The 20,938-nt window shown below is 42.3% G+C and overlaps 1 pseudogene; it reads left to right on the top strand.

Moving 5' to 3' along the window:
• The first annotated feature begins 16,164 nt into the window (after positions 1-16,164).
• Positions 16,165-16,282, top strand: LOC126428144 (5S ribosomal RNA; annotated as a pseudogene).
• Positions 16,283-20,938: the final 4,656 nt, after the last annotated feature.

Below are 20,938 nucleotides of genomic sequence, written 5' to 3'. Positions count from 1 at the left end.
ATACGTCACATGAAGTCACCAATAGATTTGTGGTAATATTTTATGCTTCAACTGATGTAGTTGCTAGTCAACTGATGTAGTTGCTAGAAGTGATAAAAACGTGGAAAATGTTTCCGATTACATTCGTCTAGTGGTGACAGAGAAAGTAAGCACTGCTTCCCACGTCTGGTTAAGGGCATGCACCGAAGAAGTCAGTCGTCAGCACACCCGATGACAGCATCAGGCTTGGTTACCGAAATATTGCTCCCGTTGGACATCGAGGAACGGCCGTACACCCACGGACTATTCTTCAACATATATGCAGAGGAAGAAATGATACCACAGATCCAGTAGATGTCAATAATAACACAGGTAATCATTTACATGAGCGTGTGTGCCATATCGAAACATTTGTACGGAATGAAACGTGGAAAACGTTGTTTCGCGGGTAGCCTCTTCCCTGCATTCAGCCACACAGTCATAACATGATATGGCACTTCGTCTGTCCTACGTCCAAACTCCGCACAGAGTCGCCGGCACATTTTCTGTCGAGGATAGAGACAAAGACCAATAACACAAAATCAACAGTTAGAAAGAAACTGCTAAGAAACTAAGCGTAAACATACCTCGTAGAGTATGGCACCTCCTTTCATCCGTACGGAGACAGTGACTCAACATGGCGCAGACTAAACGTCACAACGGAAACGTTACAGATGACCTCATCCATATCCTTTCAGCCACCACCTATAGCTCACGAAGATAGTTTGGAGATGGTCGCAAGGCAGGAAGATACCGCTGGCCTGCATTTCATGTGTTGTGAATAAGATTCTCGTGAAGTGTTCGTAGTAAAATGTACTGCATCCTCGGATCGGTGGAATTACAAGGAGGTACAGTTTCGATAAATTAACCACTCCTCTTGTGGGTACTTTATTTGGACAAACGGATGCACATGGTCACACTGATATCTTTGACCAGTGAGAAGTGATAGAAAACGTATCTGTGATTCCGTGTTGTCTGACGTAAACACGGACTTACATCCACTACCGCCGTAAACAACTCTTCGACGGTGCAGCGCCAGGTCTCCTAAATGCGGATCGTGTGTTCCAGATGGCTCTGAGCACTATGGGACTTAACAGCTGAGGTCATCAGTCCCCTAGAACTTAGTACTACTTAAACCTAACTAACCTAAGGACATCACACACCTCCATGCCTGAGGCAGGATTCGAACCTGCGACTGTAGCAGTCGCGTGGATCCAGTCTGAAGCGCCTAGACCCGTTCGGCCACTCCGGCCGGCTGTGTTCCAAATGCATGTAGCCTGTGCTTGTTATTAAAGGAAGAGCAGTATGGCATTTAGTGAAAAAAAATCTTGGAGATAACAGTCTCCTGCATCACCATTTACACTATTGGCCATTAAAATTGCTACATCACTAACATGACGTGCTACAGACGCGAAATTTAACAGCAAGAAGATCCTGTGATAATCAAATGATTAGCTTTTCAGAGCATTCACACAGCGTTGGCGCCGGTGGCGACACCTACAACGTGCTGACATGAGGAAAATTTCCCACCTATTTCTAATATACAAACAGCAGTTGACCGGCGTTGCCTGGTGAAACGTTCTTGTGATGCCTCGTGTAAGGAGGAGAAATGCAATCCATCACGATTCCGACTTTGATAAAGGTCGGATTGTAGCCTATCGCGATTGCGGTTTATCGTATCGCGACATAGCTGCTCGCGTTGGTAGAGTTCCAATGACAGTATATGGAATCGGTGGGTTCAGAAGGGTAATACGGAACGCCGTTCTGGATCCCAACGGCCTCGTATCACTAGCAGTCGAGATGACAGGCATCGTATCCGCATGACTGTAACGGATCATGCAGCAACGTCTCTACCCCTGAGTCAACAGATGAGGACGTTTGCAAGACAACAACCATCTGTACGAACAGTTCGACGACGTTTGCAGCAGAATGGACTATCAGATCGGAGACCATAGCTGCGGTTACCCTTGGCGCTGCATCACAGACTGGAGCGCCTGCGATGCTGTACTCAATGACGAACCTGGGTGCACGAATGGCAAAACACCATTTTTTCGGATGAATCCGAGTTCTGTCATCATGATGGTCGCATCCGTGTTTGGCGACATCGCGGTGAACGCACATTGGAAGCGTGTATTCGTTATCGCCATACTGGCGTATCACCCGGCGTGATGGTATGGGGTGTCATTGATTACACGTCTCGATCACCTCTTGCTCGCATTGACGGCACTTTGAACAGTTTACGTTAAATTTCAGATGTGTTACGACCCGTGGCTCTACCCTTCATTCGAACCCTGCGAAATCCTACATTTCAGCAGGACAATGCACGACCGCATGTTGCAGGTCCTGTACGGGCCTTTCTGGATACAGAAAGTGTTCGACCGCTGCCCAGACCAGCACATTCTCCAGATCTCTCACGAACTGAAAATGTTTGGTCAATGGTGGCCGAGCAACTGGCTCGTCACAATACGCCAGTCACTACTCTTGATGAACTGTGGTATCGTGTTGAAGCTGCATGGGCAGCTGTACCTGTACACTCCATCCAAGCTCTGTTTGACTCAATGCCCAGGCGTATCAAGGTTGTTCTGGGTACTGATTTCTCAGGATCTATGCTCCCAAACTGCGAGAAAATGTAATCACATGTCACTTGCAGTATAATATATTTGTCCAATGAATACCCGTTTATGATCTGCATTTCTTCTTGATGTAGCAATTTTAATGGCCAGTAGCATGGGAGTACCGAGCGAGGGGCAGGGGCGGGTGGGGGGGGGGGGGGGGGCAGCTGTCCCCACCTAGAAGATATTCGCAGTTTTTTACTACTTTACTCTCCTTCACTCCAGTAGTCGTTTGACTTTCAGATTGCAGTGTTTATGTGTTTCTCTCCCTCTACTACTTTCACTGTGCTATTTACATGTAATAGGTTTTTCAGAGCTGAGAATTATAGGCATCGACTAGTAATTATTAGCTTGGAAAGCCAATCGTGAACCTAAAACTGCCAGTTTTTAATCATTGCTTTGTTCGTTTGACCTGAAGGATAATTTGTTGAGCCAAGCGACACGGTATAGAGCTTCTTACGTTCGATGATGAATACTTAACTGACGCGTATTCAGTCCCTCCTCGTCGCATATCTGATTTTCATATCCCTACCGAAGTGGAGCAGTCGTAAACTGCCCAAGATTAATGCTGGGGTGTTTCCTATAAAACGAACCCAATATTTCCCCATTTCGAGATGAAAAGTCTCTTTCTAATCAAATTGTTCCTATTTTTACATGTTTCTATGATCGACTGCTGTTCCTGTAAAGAAAATCGACCTCTTATTGTCAGGGAAGAGTAATACACAAGATTTGTATGAACAAAAACAGTCATGGCGTAAGTTGGTGAAAAGGCGACGTAATTTGTCATCAGTATTTGTCCTGTCAGTTGTCAGGTAATCAATTTTGTAAGAGACAAAGGGACACATCAGTGATTAATATCAGCAAGTACTCTGCCAGATATACCGTTAGTTAAGATAGACCGCTAGTCTATACAATAACTGCCCATTTCTACAGACGTAATACATGGTAATGACCTGAAACTTCATTCAAATATTACTAAATTGCATCAGTAATTACATTATTGTATGTGGTTACTATCCATATCTTTCAATAATAAATGGTTTACTTATTCTACACGTTTGCTCCATCAGTACTACAACCCTCTCACACTTCTGCTATTCACTCAAGAGATAGCTTTGGTCTTCTGGCATGCCTTAACAGATGTCCTCATGTCATATACGTGTACTGTAATATAGTAGCCTATTCCTTATGTTCATCAATATTTTGACGAATTAACTAATTGCGAAACAAAGCTCAATACTTTACACAAGGTACAAACTTCATTCAAGTTCACTTATGAAATCGGACAAACGACGACCATTCGCGATGCTGTTTTTCAACATATCTTTCGTAGCTGATGGATGAATTCTGGAAATTTCATCGTGAATTCGATCTGTTAACTGTTGCAAACTTTCGGCACATTTTCGTAACAAACTAAGATAGCTTGCCTGTAAACTGCTACTCACACGTTCGATGTTCTCGGGAGTTCGGACGGTTTTCCGACGGCCAGTTAATTCTTGATCCGATGCAGTCGGAGTTGAACAGAGGTCTCTTACGCATTTACTCCACGAGCAGGAATTGTATGTCGCGTCTGAATCTCGAAATGATAATGAAACGTACATTGCACGCTCACGGCAGATTTGCCGTAGTGAAAATAGCACTCCGTCGCGAAGGCACCTTGTTGCTTTGACCAGTACGACTTGAGTACTGAACTGTTTATGAGATGAAACTTGACATTCTGCCTTACTAATAGACTGTGCCATAATTACTGTTTCTTGTTTTTATCGCGTTTTATTCAAATTTGGAATTACCGAAATATTGTACTTCACTGGTACGAATTCTGTTGTGGTTATTCGTTTTATTAGTTTTCCTTTTGTTTTCGTTCCTTTAGGATGTACTACCAACACCATGGGCATTTCCTCTATCACAATAATTTTTTCTGTGGATATCGGATCGCTGATATGCTTCATTTCCTCTATGTTATGAAACAAACCTTGTTCAATGTATAAGTAATTGCATGTAACACATTTACCTGTTTTCCCTATCTCTCTTCGTGTGCCTACCAAAGAATTTTTCCCTTGAGAATACATCTATTTTTTTATATTACCTGTCGTAATTTTGAAATTGATTCTGTTGGTTTTTGAATACTGCTAACTATGCGTTATCGTCTTTTAACTGTGCAAGTTTCATTCCTTTAATAGGATATTCCGCATTTCTCAGTTTCCTGATACCAGAACGGCATCGTGCTAGATGTTTCTGTTAACTGACATTGCTCCCTTTTACCAGTCTTGGTCAACCATGAGAAGCTACGCAAATCTGTCTCCTCTGTATCTGACATTGCCCATTGGTGTTGTGTGGCGATCGATCCTGTTACAGGTGGTTGAAGTCTTGGGGTGGAAAGCATTTGGTCGCTATTATTCGACTGCGATTTCTATGACGTAAAATTGAAGGTCACATTTTTCGTCAGAGAGGTACGATGTGACGGACATGTCACTTGGAGCTGTAATAGATCAATTGGTTGTTTATCGGCTTGGTGTTCCACTTTACCGTTCACAAATATTCTGTAATTTTCTATGCAACCAAACAGAGCAGCGTTTGTACACAACGTATCTACGTGACGGATACACAAGTGTCTTTTCTGAAACTACACGAAATGCGTCCTATGTGGGTATATGAGAATTTTAACTACAAGAAAAGTCAGTGTCACGGTGGTAACATTCGTCTATGTAGACGTAACACATCTTCAGTGGCATTCTTTATCTCGTGGGAACCACTGACGCCTCAGATCCAATATTTCGGTATCGCTCCGCATGCATTTCTGTTGCGATAAGAGGCTAATTTCGGTGGGGAAAATTATAGATTAGCATCAGCGGATTGCGACATGTGAAGCACGTAAGGAACAACGGAACATATCCACCCAAAATCCAAGAGTAGACTAATTGATTCCTATGCTCTTTTGAGGACGGCCATAATCCTTTGTTCCGAAGACGAGTAAGATGGCTATTTCTTGATGATGTTATTGAACGTCTTAGTATTTGTAAAGGAAGAAACATATTTGCAGAATTGTGGTCAGAGAAACAGTTGCTAGGCAACGGTATCTGCGTCTGCGACGGCAACATCGTGGAGTCGTAGAATCTTAGTTAGTAGTGGATCACTGTGTTGTGTGGAGTAGTTGGGGATTCGTAGATTCTACAGAGTAATGCATGGACACACTTTTGGAACTATGTGAGTTGTATATTTATTACGAGGAGGAATGACGACTCAGAACAATGGTTGGATAGCATACACACATAAGAGAGATTTTTGAAATGAAGAAGAAAGCAAAAAGTTAATTTTCATTTTTGTAGACTTTTATCCTTGGTCGACTTCAGCCTCGTCGCAGTCTAGTTTTTGATAATTATTCTATTGGTTGATCTTCTGAGTTAATTTCTTGTACCACGGAAGTTATTAGATTAAAAGAATTTTCATATTAAAGGCTAAAATTAACTTTTCTTTTGATAAGGTCGAAAGTGACGAGATAGACCTGCGTTCTAAAATGATCGCCTGACATTGCAAGGATGGAGGACAAGGCGATCTCAAATAGACTTTTATGTATAATAGAATAGATGGCTGTCAACATTGTCCTGCTTGCACACATCTATACTGTACAGTTTGCTTGATAAATTAAATGTATTTCAAACTCGATTCTCCGAATTATTAGTCCACGACTCTGTACATAGTTCCGTGCGGCGAGTCGAATACATCTCGTATGTATTCCAAGACCAAAGTATCACAGCCATCACCACTGGAGATAGGAAATTGTCATCGGTAAGCAAATTGGCGGTTCACGCAATAGCAAAGACACTGTACTGTGTCATAACGGGAGTAGATATCGAAACATGTCTGAAAAATGGCAGTGCTTCCTAAACCAACTAACTTTTAATTACTCGTATAAAATATACTGCCAAATTGGAAACGTATTCATGTACTGAAGTGGATATCAAAAAGTATAACATAGCACTGGTCACAATGTTCTTTAATACCTTGTAGTGTTTTAAAGTCGAAAAATCAGTTCAAATGTTGGTTTCGTTAATTATCGTTTACGTGGTGGTGGTGTTGAGATGTATGTGAGTGGGAGTTTTTGGCTCCCTTTTATTTTGGTCATCAGTCTACTGACTGGTTTGATGCGGCCCGCCACAAATTCCTTTCCTGCGCTAACCTCTTCATCTCAGAGTAGCACTTGCAACCTACGTCCTCAATTATTTGCTTGACGTATTCCAATCTACTGCTCCCTCTAGTACCTTGGAAGTCATTCCCTCATGTCTTTGCAGATGTCCTATCATCCTGTCCCTTCTCCTTATCAGTGTTTTCCACATATTCCTTTCCTTTCCGATTCTGTGTAGAACCTCCTCATTCCTTACCTTATCAGTCCACCTAATTTTCAACATTCATCTATAGCACCACATCTCAAATGCTTCGATTCTCTTCTGTTCCGATTTTCCCACAGTCCATGTTTCACTACCATACAATGCTGTACTCCAGACGTACATCCTCAGAAATTTCTTCCTCAAATTAAGGCCGGTATTTGATATTAGTAGACTTCTCTTGGCCAGAAATGCCTTTTTTGCCATAGCGAGTCTTCTTTTGATGCCCTCCTTGCTCCGTCCGTCATTGGTACTCATTGGACTGCCTAGGTAGCTGAATTCCATAACTTCATTGACTTCGTGACCATCAATCCTGATGTTAAGTTTCTCGCTGTTCTCATTTCTACTACTTCCCATTACCTTCGTCTTTCTCCGATTTACTCTCAAACCATACTGTGTACTCATTAGACTGTTCATTCCGTTCAGCAGATCATTTAATTCTTCTTCACTTTCACTCAGGATAGCAATGTCATCAGCGAATCGTATCACTGATATCCTTACACCTTGTATTTTAATTCCACTCCTGAACCTTTCTTTTATTTCCATCAATGCTTCCTCCATGTACAGGTTGAAGAGTAGGGGCGAAAGGCTACAGCCTTGTCTTACACCCTTCTTAATACGAGCACTTCTTTCTTGATCGTCCACTCTTATTATTCCCTCTTGGTTGTTGTACATATTGTATATGACCCGTCCCTCCCTATAGCTTACCCCTACTTTTTCAGAATCTCGAACAGCTTGCACCATTTTATATTGTCGAACGCTTTTTCCAGGTCGACAAATCCTATGAAAGTGTCTCGATTTTTCTTTAGCCTTGCTTCCATTATTAGCCGTAACGTCAGAATTGCCTCTCTCGTCCCTTTACTTTTCCAAAAGCCAAACTGATCGTCACCTAGCGCATTCTCAATTTTCTTTTCCATTCTTCTGTATATTATTCTTGTAAGCAGCATCGATGCATGAGCTGTTAAGCTGATTGTGCGATAATTGTCGCACTTGTCAGCTCTTGCCGTCTTCGGAATTGTGTGGATGATGCTTTTCCGAAAGTCAGAGGGTATGTCGCCAGACTGATATATTCTACACACCAACGTGAATTTTCGTTTTGTTGCCACTTGCCCCAATGATTTTAGTAATTCTGATGGAATGTTATCTATCCCTTCTGCCTTATTTGACCGTAAGTCCTCCAAAGCTCTTTTAAATTCCGATTCTAATACTGGATCCCCTATCTCTTCTAAATCGACTCCTGTTTCTTCTTCTATCACATCAGACAAAACTTCACCCTCACAGAGGTTTTCAATGTATTCTTTCCACCCATATGCTCTCTCCTCTACATTTAACAGCGAAATTGCCGTTGCACTCTTAATGTTACCACCGTTGCTTTTAATGTCAGCAAAGGTTGTTTTTACTTTCCTGTATGCTGAGTCTGTCCTTCCAACAATCGTATCTTTTTCGATGTCTTCACATTTTTCCTCCAGCCATTTCGTATTAGCTTCCCTGCACTTCCTATTTATTTCATTCCTCAGCGACTTGTATTTCTGTATTCCTGATTTTCCCGGAACGTGTTTGTACTTCCTCCTTTCATCAATCAACTGAAGTATTTCTTCTGTTACCCATGGTATCTTCGCAGCTACCTTCTTTGTACCTATGTTTTCCTTCCCAACTTCTGTGATGGCCCTTTTTAGAGGTGTCCATTCCTCTTCAACTGTACTGCCTACTGCGCTATTCCTTATTGCTGTATCTATAGCGTTAGAGAACTTCAAACGTATCTCGTCATTCCTTAGTACTTCCGTATCCCACTTCTTTGCGTATTGATTCTTCCTGACTAATGTCTTGAACTCCAGCCTACTCTTCATCACTACTATATTGTGATCTGAGTCTATATCTGCTCCTGGGTACGGCTTACAATCCAGTATCTGATTTCGGAATCTCTGTCTGACCATGATGTAATCTAATTGAAATCTTCCCGTATCTCCCGGCCTTTTCCAAGTATACCTCCTCCTCTTGTGATTCTTGAACAGGGTATTCGTTATTACTAGCTGAAACTTGTTACAGAACTCAATTAGTCTTTCTCCTCTTTCATTCCTCAACACAAGCCCATATTCTCCTGTAACATTTTTCTTCTACTCCTTCCCCTAGAACTGCATTCCAGTCGCCCATGACTATTAGATTTTCGTCCCCCTTTACATACTGCATTACCCTTTCAATATCCTCATACACTTTCTCTATCTGTTCATCTTCAGCTTGCGACGTCGGCATGTAAACCTGAACTATCGTTGCCGGTGTTGGTCTGCTGTCGATTCTGATTAGAACAACCCGGTCACTGAACTGTTCACAGTAACACACCCTCTGCCCTACCTTCCTATTCATAACGAATCTTACACCTGTTATACCATTTTCTGCTGCTGTTGACATTACCCGATACTCATCTGACCAGAAATCCTTGTCTTCCTTCCACTTCACTTCACTGACCCCTACTATATCTAGATTGAGCCTTTGCATTTCCCTTTTCAGATTTTCTAATTTCCCTACCACGTTCAAGCTTCTGACATTCCACGCCCCGACTCGTAGAACGTTATCCTTTCGTTGATTATTCAATCTTTTTCTCACGGTAACCTCCCCCTTGGCAGTCCCCTCCCGGAGATCCGAATGGGGACTACTCCGGAATCTTTTGCCAATGGAGAGATCGACACTTCTTCAATTACAGGCCACATGTCCTGAGGATACACTTTACGTGTCTTTAATGCGGTGGTTTCCATTGCCTTCTGCATCCTCATGTCATTGATCATTGCTGATTCTTCCGCCTTTAGGGGCAATTTCCCACCCCTAGGACAAGAGAGTGCCCTGAACCTCTATCCGCTCCTCCGCCCTCTTTGACAAGGCCGTTGGCAGAATGAGACTGACTTCTTATGCCGGAAGTCTTGGGCCGCCAATGCTGATTATTTATCAAAATTTAGGCACTGGCGGCGATCGAACCCGGGACCGAAGACGTTTTGTTTATGAATCAAAGACGCTACCCCTGGACCATGGGTCCTTTCTTTTTTGGCTCCCACATTCATTAAATTACATTCCTGTTTTTACACCAGTCATTGACAAGTGCTATTTCTTTAACACAGTTCGTTGAAGACCTGTAGAATGAATTCCAGAGAATGTGTGTTGTAGCATTTTCAGGTTTGAAATTAAACCATTCCGTAACTGATTCATTATCTCTGAAGAATGGAATGTACCACTCCAATGGTCATTTGAGAAATACATCGTTTCGGTACCTTGAAGACCTACATGACGTATCGTGTACATTGTCATTAATTTTTACTTCGTTTGCCTAACAGACGCTGCACACTACCTATTTTGACCTCGTTCATTCTGTTTCTGAAGTTTCGTTGTGCTACGAATGGTACATGCCGTGAAGTACAAGAATGGGTAGCCTGACATACGCACGTTGGGACTCGCACAGCAAACCCTGGCTCGTGGTTACAGCCTCGTCTGCCGCGGCAGTTTCTTTAACGATGTTGAACTTAGCTGTCTGGGCTTGACTGAAAATCCTAGGAAGTTCTGGTCTTACGTTAAATCAGTAAGTGGATCGAAACAGCAAATCGAGACGCTCTGGGATGATAATGGCATTGAAACAGATATGCTAAACACCTTTTTCCAAAGCTGTTTCACAGAGGAAGATCGCACTGCAATTCCTTCTCTAAATCCTCGCTCGAACGAAAAAATTGCTGACATCCAAATAAGCGTCCAAGGAATAGAAATTCAACTGAAATCACTCACCAGCGGAAAGTCCACTGGACCTGACGAGATACCAATTCGATTCTTCACAGAGTACGCGAAAGAACTTGCGCCCTTCTAACAGCCGTCTACCGCAAGTCTCTAGAGGAACGGAAGGTTCCAAATGATTGGAAAAGATCTCAGGTAGTTCCAGTTTTCAAGAAGGGTCGTCAAGCAGTAGAATTTTAGAACATGGTTTTTGCTCGCATATCATGTCATTTCTAGAAACCCAGAATCTACTCTGTAGGAAACAACATGGATTCCGGAAACAGCGATCGTGTGAGACCCAACTCGCTTTATTTGTTCACGAGACCCAGAAAATAATAGATACAGGCTCCCAGGTAGATGCCATTTTCCTTGACTTCCGGAAGGCGTTCGACACAGTTCCGCACTGTCGCCTGATAAACAAAGTAAGAGCCTACGGAATAACAGACCAGCTGTGCGGCTGGACTGAAGAGTTTTTAGCAAAAAGAACACAGGATGTTGGTCTCAATGGAGAGACGTCTACAGACGATAAAGTAACTTCTGGCGTGCCGCGGGGGAGTGTTATGGGACCATTGCTTTTCACAATATATGTAAATGACCTAGTAGATAGTGTCGGAAGTTCCATGCGGCTTTTCGCGGATGATGCTGTAGTGTACAGAGAAGCTGCAGCATTAGAAAATTGCAATGAAATCCAGGAAGGCACTTGGTGCAGGGGGTGGCAACTGACCCTTAACATAGACAAATGTAATGTTTTGCGAATACATAGAAAGAAGAATCCTCTATTGTATGATTATATGATAGCAGAACAAACACTGGTAGCAGTTACTTCTGTAAAATATCTGGGAGTATGCGTACGGAACGATTTGAAGTGGAATGATCATATAAAATTAATTGTTGGTAAGGCGGGTACCAGTTTGATATTCATTGGGAGAGTCCTTAGAAAATGTAGTGCATCAACAAAGGAGGTGGCTTACAAAACACTCGTTCGAGCTATACTTCAGTACTGCTCATCCGTGTGGTTCCGTACCAGGTCGGGTTGACAGACGTAATAGAGAAGATCCAAAGAAGAGCGGCGCGTTTCGTCACATGGTTATTTGGTAAGCTTGGCAGCGTTACGGAGATGTTTAGCAAACTGAAGTGGCAGACTCTGCAAGAGAGGCGCTCTGCATCGCGGTGTAGCTTGCTGTCCAGGTTTCGAGAGGTGCGCTTCTGGAAGAGGTATCGAATGTATTGCTTCCCCCTACTTATACCTTCCGAGGAGATCACGAATGTAAAATCAAAGAGATTCGAGCGCGCACGGAAGCTTTCCGGCAGTCGTTCTTCCCGCGAACCATACGCGACTGGAACAGGAAAGCGAGGTAATGACGGTGGCACGTAAAGTGCCCTCCGCCACACGCCATTGGGTGGCTTGTGGAGTATAAGTGTAGATGTAGATGTAAAAAGAAAGACGTCTAAGAACCCACTTCTTCGAATCGGCACCGCTGCAGCTGGTGAACACTACCGCATTTGTGTTTTAGGCAAACAAAGAGCTGTATTGTCAGCCGCCAGCATATCCAACTTTTAGCTGTTAGCGACTTCCGGAAATCGCCGTTATGACCCGGTCGGTAGTGTCGCCAGGCGACAAAGTAGCCGCAAGAGCGTTGGATGGCGGCGCATCGCTGGAATCACGAGGGGCAACAGAGATCTCTGGCTCGTTGCACTTCGCAAATGTAAGTAACAGTACAGTTGAGACTCATCCTAGAGAGCATGGTCTATGTAGGTGAAATGTGTCCTGCAGTAGTTAGTCGAAAGTCATTTTCTTTGAGCAGTAATCACCACATTCTGAATCATATAGCTGAGTCAGACTGATTACTTCGAGTATCTATGCAGATAAGATTAAATGTTTTTGTGACATATCAAATTATGCTAATTTAATTTCAGTGTAACACACGCTCATGGAGGGTACGCGTGTTTGAAGAAACGTCTGTAACGTGAAATTCTTTGAGAAGGATAGAGCCTTTTGACACTGATGAACCACAAGATATAGCAATTGTTCGCAGGGAATCTCAGGATAGTACCTTCAACCTGTTTCTTACCTGAGTTCTTTGCCAAACTCGACTTCTCCCCTGTCTCCAACAACATCGATGTTGACGTGTCGTTAATCTGTAATTATCATTCGTATACTCATGTGCTGTGATTGTTTTTTTCCATGTTATTATTTTCCTTTAGAATATGTTTTGTATCCCAAATGGCCCCGTTTATGTAGATGACCGTACTGAATGCCATAGAACTCAAAGCGGTATAGAGTTGATGGCAATAATGCAGTGAGATGACAGAGGTCACGGGATAGAGATATATGCCCTTGTACAGATGGCGGTAGTATCGCGTACGCGAAGTCTAAATATGGCAGTGCCCCTGCGGAGCTGTATTGGTACTCAAGTGATCCCTGTGAAAATGTTTCCGATGTTGTTATGGCCGCACAACGGGAATTAAGAGACCTTGAACGTGGGATGGTAGTCGGAGCTAGTCGCATAAACACTCCATTTCGAAAAATCACAGCGATAAGAGTGCTCCGAGAATACCACTCAACACCGACAACGCAGTGGCCGACGGCCTTTACGTAACGATCGAGAACAGCGGCGTCGGCTTAGAGTTGTCAGTACTAACAGACCGACTGCGTGAAATGACCGCAGAAATCAAACGGCGACGTATGATGAACGTATCCGTTGGGGCAAATAAGGCGAAATTTGGCGTTTACGGACTATGACAGCAGACGACCGATGCGAGTGAGTTTGCTAACAAAACGACTGACCTGCATAGCCTCTGCTGGACTCGTGAACATACCGGTTGGATCTCTTCTGACTGCCTTATCCAAAATTCTTGAAAAAGTAATGTATTGCAGAGTAGCTTCACACCTTTGCAAAATAAAATTTTAACAAAATGTCAGTTTGGTTTCCAGAAGGATTTTCAACGGAAAATGCTATACACTTTCACTAATGAAATATTAAATGATCTGAGTAACCGGAAGTCACCCGTTGGGATTTTTTGTGATCTATCAAAGGCTTTTGATTGTGTAAACCATGGAATACTTCTAGATAAACACAAGTACTGTGGTATGAATGGGACAGGGCTCAAATGATTTAAATCATATCTAACTGGAAGAGTGCAGAAAGCTGAAATAAGCAGTTCACATAATATGCAAAAAACTGGTGATTTCTCAAACTGGGGAACAATCAAGAATGAGGAGCCGCAAGGTTCGGTCTTGGGTTCTCTGCTGTTCTTAATATATATTAATGACTTGCCATTCTATATTTACGAAGATGCAAAGCTGGTACGTTTTGCCGATGATACAAGTACAGCTATCACACCCAAGAGAAAAGAATTAACTGGTGAAATTATAAACGATGTTTTTCAGAAAATCATTAAGTGGTTCTCTGCAAATGGGCTCTCAGTCAACTTTGACAAAACACAGTATATAATGTCCCACACAGTAAATGGAATGACACCATTAATAAATAGAGACTTCGATCAGAAATCGGTAGCTAAGGTAGAATATTCAAAATTTCTAGGTGTATGCATTGATGAGAATCTGCTGAAACGTTTGAGTTCAGCTACTTATGTTATTAGGGTCATTGCAAATTTTGGCGATATACATCTCAGAAAATTAGCTTACCACGGCTTTATTCATTCTCTGCTTTCGTGTGGCATCATATTCTGGGGTAACTCATCATTGAGTGAACGAGTGTTCATTGCACAAAAGCGTGTAATCAGAATAATTGCTGGAACTTATCCAAGATCATCCTGCAGACACTTATTTAAAGAGCTAGGGATCTCCACTGTAGCCCCACAATATACATATATTCACTTATGAAATTTGTTATTAACCATCCGAACGAATTCAAAAGTAATAGCAGTGTACATGGCTACAACACTAGGAGAAAGGATGATCTTCACTGCTCAAGGTTAAATCTAACTTTGGCTCAGAAGGGGGTAAATTATGCTGCCACAAAAATCTTTGGTCACTTACCTAATAGCATCAAAAGTCCACCAGATAGCCATATAGCATTTAAAAGGAAATTAAAACAATTTCTTAATGGCAACTCGTTCTACTAATTAGATGAATTTTTGGATATACTAAGTGGGTAATTTCCCCAACCCCCACAAAAAAATATTAAAAATATTAAGTTTCATGTAATATTTTATGTTATTTAATATCTTATATAGACACCTTTTAATAACCTGACATGTTCCACATCATTACGAAGTGTCGTATTCATGATCTGTGGAACAAGAACTAATCTAATCTTGATGAATGGAAAACAGTACCCTGCTGAGATGCACGCCGAGTTCAGTTGGTAAGAGCTGATGGTAGGGTAAGTGTGTGGCTCACACCCCACACTGACACGGAACCAAGTTGTTAGCAAGCTACTGTGCAAGTTGGTGGTGAATCCGTAATGGTGTGGGCTGTTTTTCGGTACAGTGAACTGGGTCCTCTCGACCAGCTGAACAGATCATTGACTGGGGATGGTTGTGTTCGGCTGCTTGGAGACCATTTCATGCCATTCATGGACTTCATGTTTCAAAACGACAGCAGAATGACAAGGCGCCATGTCATCGGCCAGAATCGTTCGCCGTTGGCTCAAAGAATATTCTGGACAATTCGAGAGAATCATCTGGCCACCCAGATCGCCCGACATGAAACCCATCGGTTATTAATGGGCATTATCGAGATGTCCGTTGGTGCACAAAATCCTGCGCCGGCAACATTTCCGCAATTATGGGTGGCTATAGTCAGGATGGCTCAGTATATCTGCAGGGGACTTCCAAAGACTCACTGAGTCGTTGTGACGTCAAGTTGCTGCACTACGCAGGACGATAGGAAATCAGACACGATATTTGGCGGTATCTCATAACTTTCGTCACCTCAGTGCGTCTTATTGCTTTTTCCATCGGAGGGTCTCTGGAGACGGAATTATTCGATTACCTAGAAAAAAAAAAGAAAAACGGAAATTGCCTCAGAGTGCGATTAAATTATTTTCAATTCATTTACCCATTATCGATTCCCAGGTTTCTAGCGTCGTCTCAGGTGTACCTGACGTTTATATAGCAAATCTGTGTACGGTATAATCATATTTGGTTTATATCTTACTAACGTCAAATGTGCCTCAGTAACCACCCTCAACCCTTGCCCTCCAGCATCCATATGCGGCATCAACCAGTCTCTCGCGAACCTCGGATAGTGGTGCTGGACTGACAGAGAACATTACGGAAGAACATTTCAAGTCCAAAAATGTGTTCTTAAGACGAACATAAATGTGTAAATGCCAGCCTTAAAATTTATCAGTATATAACAAAAAGATAAACATGAAATGTCATCCTAATATGGTTTCTGTTTTATCTAATTACAATTCCAAGAATAAGTCTCGAAGGACAACGGCCTTGCCGCAGTGGTAACACCGGTTCCCGTCAGATCACCGAAGTTAAGCGCTGTCGGGCTGGGCTAGCACTTGGATGGGTGACCATCCAGTTTGCCGAGCGCTGTTGGAAGCGGGGTGCACTCAGCCCTTGTGAGGCAAACTAAGGACCTACGTGACTGCAAAGCAGCGGCTCCGTCCTCATGAACCGACACACAGCCGGGAGAGCGGTGTGCTGACCACATGCCCCTCCATATCCGCATCCAGTGAGGTTCAAGTGGCTCTGACCACTATGGGACTTAACTTCTGAGGTCATTAGTCCCCTATAACTTAGAACTACTTAAACCTAACTTACCTAAGGGCATCACACACATCCATGCCCGAGGCAGGATTCGAACCTGCGACCGTAGCGGTTTTGCGGTTCCAGACTGTAGCACCTAGAACCACTCGGCCACTTCGGCCGACCATCCAGTGAGGTCTGTGAGCTGAGGATGACATAGCGGCCGATCGGTACCGTTGGGCCTTCATGGCCTGTCCGGACGGAGTTTCTTTTTGTTTTTTATTAGTCTCGAAGAGCGTCTCACTCAACGGGATACAAAGACCACTATCAAAAGCATAGCAAACTTCTACTTCGTGCGATGCAAACGACTGAATTTTACTCAAAAAATATACTTTGAGCTTTTATGGTAGAACTGCTATTAAAGGTAGGACTGTGTGCCACCACCACAGAAACCTTCAACAAGTATCGATAGTGAAAATTCCTTCAAACACTGGAAGTTATTGGTATCAGTCCAGCATCTCTTTACCACCACAGAAGCTGCAAACAAGTATCGATAATGAAAATTCCTTCAAACACAGAAAGTTACTGGTATCATTCCAACACATCCTTACAAACATACGGTAATGATCAGAACTACTGAGACACAGGTAGATACCAGTAATTTTTGTGTTTTCAAATTATTGTTTAAATTAACTTCATTTAGCAAGGGAATCGATAGTTCCTTCGCCGATGAAGTTAACTAAACTCAGATCACAAACTTGAAACAGCAGCAATGTATTAGGTTTTGAGACAAATCTTGACACGTCAATCGCTATGCGGTTCATTCACCGCTACCTTACGAACACAGTTTCCTCACTGCTTCCTGCGATAACTTGGCAGACCTCCGATCATGACGTGTCCCTCTGCGACGTCCCTCCACAGAGAAGATAACGTGAACACCTATCACTTCCTCGTGGGGCTCCACATTCAAGATCTTTATCGCTGAGTATCTCTCTACCTAACCTGTATAAATACGTTCCCCAAATTTCGACCGAACACAGTCGCGATGGCCAACCAGAAGGCAGCAGTCGTTCTCATTGCCTTGGCTTTGGTGCTGTTTCTGTACCAAGTCTCGATGGTTGACGGCAGGGTACTCAGCAGGGCTGGCCACTGCTCCAAGCGCTGGCTCAGCAAGGCCTGGCACAACCTGCTGAAGCTCGGCCTGGAGAACTGCGTGGAGACGTACGAGCTGCGGCTGTACATGGACGGGGATCAGAAGCACCGCCTCACCGCGAACGCAACCTGCGGACCGCAGTGCGTGCTGCGGGCCCACAGCAAGTACAGTGACGTCCTCTTCTGCCAGCCACGTCGACAGATGAATCCTGGAGCAATACTGGATTGCGATTAGGGGGTTTGATTTGAACGCCTGTTGACTCCGTCCTCGAATTTTTGTGTTAATACTGCATAAGCCCTGAGTTATAAATAGTATTCGTCCATAGACTCTTTTGCAAGTGGTACTGTCCACAGTACAACAGGGAGACTAGTTCTCAATTTTACAGATTGTCACTCAGAGGCGCTCACAGTAACTTATTTCTTTTACTGCGTGCTTGTACTGTTTATTCAGTTTCTTCTTACAATGCGACTAATTTATTGTTTGTTGGAATTTTTTAAGTATAACTTATCGACTTATTACTTCTTTTTTTAGTTTTCATCGAATGCTCAGCTTTTTATGAGGAGTGAGTAAGGCTGAGCCTTCAGTCTGTACTTAGCATTTGCTAATACAGAGCAAAAAAAAAAAATTACAAGTGTTTCATAATCCAGGCCTAGGTTTCAATCCTGGGTCAGTATACGACTGCGATTAGGGGATTTTAATTTCTACCTGTCCTCTGCTAGATCTGCAAGATCGTTTAACCGTCCAGTGACTTAATAATTGCCTATTATTGACTATCCGTCCAATGTAAGGCTAGCAGACATGAAGTTTACAATTTCTTATGCAGCTGGGATATGCTCATATTAACTTATTTCTTTGTTGTTTACTGTGTGTATGTATTATTTATTCCATTTGTTTTATCGACGAGCACGCAGTGCAACGTTCTGACGATGAAATTTCCAAATGTTTCTTTCATGTTATTTATTAATTTCATGTTATTTATTAATTGTTTTGTAGTATTCATATAATACTCAGTGTGGTTCGAGCGAAAGACTATATTGTATTGGTAGTTCGTATTTTAAGTGCAAGTAAAGCTAGAAGCCAGATAAATAATGTTCTGCTGCACATTGTAAGTACTAAACGTGTGAAACACCAGTGAACTCTCTTAAATGGTATCGTTTCCAACCACTTTGACTGCAATTTACTTGCTAATTTTATATATCAGCAGAGAATATTTTCCTGCTGTTTCCAATGTGCATTTCAGTCAAGTCTTTTAATATTCTTACACGAGGTGAAATTTGACACTGTGTTTGTTGACGACTGTGTAATTATTGCCACTAACCTATTCGACTCTCTCAGACAGCATTCCAGCCTCGGTTCCCGAAAAAACTATTACTAAAAGGATACCGTAAGTGGTGCAGTACAACCGAAAAAATATTGACAGACCATACCTTTTCGAGTAAGAATTTCGAATTGTGACTGTATTCTTTGATGAAATTCTCCTTTGAATAACAATGCTTATGTCTCTCCAAGCATTGTTTCACAACGTAAGAAAGTAGTCAGTCTCTTTCTGCATTTGTTAACTGTATTGTAAGAAAATGAACATGTAATTCAATATTTAGAGAAAATAAATGAATGGTGTAGAATTTTAACTTTTATTGGTCTACTTCTTATTGAAAATTATTGTCTTAAAATCGTCATATTCCTATTTATCTTTGAAATATCGGCTGACCTACAAACTGATTATGAGTAACATTAATATCAAAGTCAAAGCACAAATTTATTTCCACAGAAGCACTATAGAAACACAAGTGATCACCGACAGACAGCACAATACCACTGCTAAATTGATTGCAAGAATTTAAAAGGCACTCATGGTTTACACCCGACAAAAAGGGAAAATTTAAATCTTTGTTCCGCCCACCGAATCATTTTGACAAAAACCGAATGATATACTTAAGACAAAGATCGAAATATCGTATGAATGGGCTATGGAGGTACTTCAAAATATACATAATGAAGTGCACTCGTCTCATAGCGTAACCACAATTTAAATGAACTGTGTGAATGTTTGCTTTTTGAAATTGTTACTCCATCTACTACTTATACAGTTATTAAAACAATCACAAAACTTCTATCTTTTCAGTAATTTACCGACAGTCACAGAAGAACGTGCGTTGCTAGGGACTATGTGACTGGGATTTGGAACGTCCGTTATCTACGATGAAAAAGGTGACTGGCTCAATAGTGTAACAACAATACACATTGTAGGCAATTGTACTCAGTTGATACTTCGAAGTGTGACAGCGTTTATGCATGCGGACTGTGCACAAATCACTCTTACAAAATTAACACGACCAGTGAAAATGAAAGTACTCCTACCACGCACTAGTCATTAATGAAATTGGCATTAGAACACAAAGTATAATAGCTACCTATGCTGCCCCTGTATACCGCTACTGACAGTAAATGCAGCCGCAGCACTGTCTCACTATTAGGTTTCCAATTTGATGCGAGCTTAATTTCGTCGTGGGCCGATATTTCAAGAGATCTTTCAGTTGCATAAATTTCAAAAAGTTATCTCAACACCCTAGTAAGTAGAAATGCATACCTCGAAATTCGTAGCATGCAGCAGAAATGGACTAGACGTATCGTCTTTGATTAGCAATCAGAGCATCTTCTGTCCCGATTTGGAACATGCCGTGCTAAAATTTAGAAGAAAAAAAAGAAAAAATCAGCAATGGCGTCTGAAGAGATTCGGCACAAGAAGTCACCCTCATTAAGCCAACAGCCTTGTCAAACAGGGTGGAGGAGCGGACAGATGTTCTTACGTTTTATGAGGGAAACTGGTGCTGAAGGCGGAAGAATGAGCAGTTACGAACCGCATGAGATTGCAAAAGACAATGGAAACCACTGCATTAAAGGTACATGTGTATACACAGGACACTTGGCTTGTAATTGAAAAAGTATCATGACGATTTCTGCAGTGGCAAAAGATTCTAGACTTGTTCCCTATTCGGTTATCCAGAAGGGGACTGCGAAGAAGGAGGTTGCTAACGAGAAAATGGTTGAATAGCTTAAGAAAGGACAATGTTCTACGAATCGGGGCGTGGGCTATCCGAAGCTTGAACATGGTAGAGAAGCTAGAAAATCTGAAAACTTAAATGCCAAAGTTGAACCTAGATATAGTAGAGTCAGTGAAGTGACACGGAAAGAAGAAAAGCGTTTCTGGTCAGACGAATATAGGCTAATATTAATAACAGCATAAAATTGTATGACGGGAGAAGGACTTGTTATGAATTGCAACGTAGGGCACAGAGTGAGTTACTGTGAACACTTCAGTGAGAGGGATATTCTCATCAGAGTCGGCAATAGACCAA

This window comes from Schistocerca serialis, chromosome 1, assembly GCF_023864345.2.
Source record: "Schistocerca serialis cubense isolate TAMUIC-IGC-003099 chromosome 1, iqSchSeri2.2, whole genome shotgun sequence".
NCBI lineage: Eukaryota > Metazoa > Arthropoda > Insecta > Orthoptera > Acrididae > Schistocerca > Schistocerca serialis.
The sequence above is the reverse complement of the archived record's forward strand: the minus strand, read 5'-3'. Positions and strand labels throughout refer to the sequence as shown.